Here is a 2,993-nt window from a genome sequence, read left to right as displayed (position 1 = left end):
TTATTTATTATGTTTATGTTTTCCAGAAAAAAACAAAACAAAACAAAATATGTCATATCTAATCAAGTCATTGTTAGGGCTTGCTGACCCACAAGTCATTTACTTTTACATGATGACTGTCCCGATCTCTGGTTGGAGTCATATGTTTCGATTTTAAAATTTAAATAATTTAAATAGAGAAACGAGGCCAGAGATGCAGGCGCTTTTTCTGCCCGCGGTGTCTCAGATTCATTCTTAAGAAACTGAGAACTTAATCTTCCAAAATGTCAAAAAGACCATCTTATGCCCCACCTTCCACCCCAGCTCCTGCAACACAAATGCCCAGCACATCAGGGTTTGTAGGATACAATCCATACAGTCATCTGTCCTACCACGGCTGCAAGCTGGAAGGGAACCCGGGCACTAACAGCCAGGTCATGGCATCCTCTGGTATTACATTCCAAAACCCCCCAAAGCCACCAGATAGGCTGCTGATGCCTACATGAGGTGCAGTAGAAAGGTCTGGGACCAAGCAAAAGCTTCCAACCCTGACCTAAGGCTGTGGGAGATTGGCAAGATTATTGATGGCTGTGGCGAGGATCTCACTGATGAAGAAAAATAAGAATATTTAAACAAATACCAAGCAGAAAAGATAGAGTACAATGAATCTATGAAGTCCTATCCTAATTCCCCCCACATACCTTGCTTCCATAAATGCAAAAAGTCGTGCAGAAGCTGCTTTAGAGGAAAGAAAGTCGACAGAGACAGTCTTGCATGGAGAAAGGAGAACCTTACATGAGCACTCGGCCTGCTGAAGATCCAGATGATCATGGTGATGGCTCTTCAGTGAAGCATACAACCACCGCCTGCTTCCAGAGAAGCCACCGTCTCATCAATGAAATGCTCAGTGAGAGGGTGGTGTTGTCTCAACAGCTATAATGCAGGCCCTCAAACGGCAGATCCGGTCCTTAATGGTTCATCAAGCGAAGATTAGAAGCTGAACTTCTCCAGATAGAGGAGCGACCCCAGGAGAAGATGAGGAAGTTCCTAGAAAGCACAGATTCCTTTAACAACAACTGAAGAGGCTGTGCGGTTTGAAAGGGGAGGTGGATATGGAAAAGATTGCCGCTGAAGTGGCACAGGCTTCAGAACAGGCTCGCAAAAGGCAAGAGGAGAGGGAGCAAGAAGCTGCAGAGCAAGCTGAAGTCAGAGCAGCATGGTTCCTGAGGAAGAGCCAGCTGCTAGGGAGCAGAAAGACGACAAGAGCATCCCTATGGAGACAGAGGCGACACACCTTGAAGAAGCAATGGAAAGCCAACAGAATGGTTGTACACGGTGTGAAGAAGGCATGTCTACTCCTGAGGCCGAGGAGAGCAGGTGGCAGGGGTGGACAGTAGGGCCGAGGAAGGGACAGTGATAGTAACGATGGCTCTGAGCAACAGTGCAGCAGCAGAGGAGCCACCAACAAGCCCCACACCAGACGATGAGAAGAAAGAATGAAAGTTGCCTTGTTTTATTGTTCTGAATACTTTTTTAAATGAAAAAAATTTTTTTGAGTTTAAAAAATAAATAGATATATGATAGATAGATAGATAGATGATAGATAGATAGATGATAGATAGATAGATGATAGATAATTTAAATGATCATGACTTCCAACTTTTTAGTGAAGGAGCTCCTCCCTATAATCTTAAAGTATAGCAACATTCACAACCTCTGCTCGGTTATCGAATTGTTGCCTACCTTGAAAATTCGTATCAGTTCTGCTTCCCTGATTTATAAAATGAGAATACAGTGCTTACGGTAAACCACCTCCCAGTAATGTTGTAAAGTGTAATGAGATAAAACATGCCCTTGAAACACTGAAACTGTGAAAAAACACTTTAAAATATTTTAAGCATTGTTATAAGACTATCTTTTTTTTTTTTTTTAGCTTCAAGATGAGTATGCTGTGTTTTCCTTTGGTTATTCATAAATAAAATAGTTTTTTTTTTATTATTATCTTTGCTTGAGCCATGGAGCGTTCCATAAACATATACAACTGGAAAAAAGAACTCCTAAAATCCATCAGAGTCTGTCTTCATTAACTTATTAGGCAGTTAGATGATACTAAATTATCAGCTGACTTTCAGTTTCATAACTCCATTCTCATGCTGGCATCTGTACCAATGCAAAGATAATGGAACTGCCATGAATGGAGGTGTTTTATCACAGTTCTAAAATAGTTTCTGTTTAGGTAAATCCTCAAATTATTTTGATGTTACATAATTATTCAACACTTTTTTGACTTGTAGAATATGTTATTGCATGTGAAACCAAACCTCCTTTTCTTTATAAAGCATAGAGTTGTTGTTTTGGCTTTAAAAAGATCCACTCCAGAATCCAGATGCTTCATACTGTCCAATGAGATAGATGTAGGAAAGTTCATCGAAGCTTGTTAAATGCTATCATCTTCAATTACCCTACAGTTATTAGAGTTTCCTAAGAAAACCTGATACTTCTCTTTTTACTAAAAACACCTGCACCAGCACCATGTGTCATAGATGCACTGTTCTGTCAATGTGTTTTCTTCTTCTTCTCTGTTGGAATCCTTTTGGTCAGTATGAGCTGTCGGCTTAGATCTAACTCTCTCCGCATTTCTGCACATGTGGAACAGAAGTCAAGTCCCTGAGCACATTTCAAAGCTGCTGGTTTGCCCTTGATGTTTTTAAGTTTTCTTTCTTTCTTTCTTTCTTTCTTTCTTTCTTTCTTTCTTTCTTTCTTTCTTTCTTTTTTAGGGGGAGAGAGAGTGATACTGAAGATGGTCATGCTTCCTGCATTGCTTATTCTTCATAATATTCCAATTAGCTATAGGGAAATCATATATATCATATAGGGTAGAAGAATGCTTGCTTACTTTAAAAGTTTTGTTAATAGCCTTGAAACATATCTACTCAGTCACAATCTGGCCATTAATTAGTTACAGCTGAATTTAGCTAAAATTGATCTTGTGTCTATATTAATTGCTCAGATTA

The 2,993-nt window shown here is 39.7% G+C and overlaps 1 pseudogene; it reads left to right on the top strand.

Moving 5' to 3' along the window:
• The first annotated feature begins 200 nt into the window (after positions 1 to 200).
• LOC119876705 lies at positions 201 to 1,479 on the top strand (annotated as a pseudogene).
• Positions 1,480 to 2,993: the final 1,514 nt, after the last annotated feature.

Source organism: Canis lupus, chromosome 10 (genome assembly GCF_011100685.1).
Source record: "Canis lupus familiaris isolate Mischka breed German Shepherd chromosome 10, alternate assembly UU_Cfam_GSD_1.0, whole genome shotgun sequence".
In the NCBI taxonomy this organism is placed as follows: Eukaryota; Metazoa; Chordata; class Mammalia; order Carnivora; family Canidae; genus Canis; species Canis lupus.
This window is presented reverse-complemented; position numbering and strand designations above follow the sequence as displayed.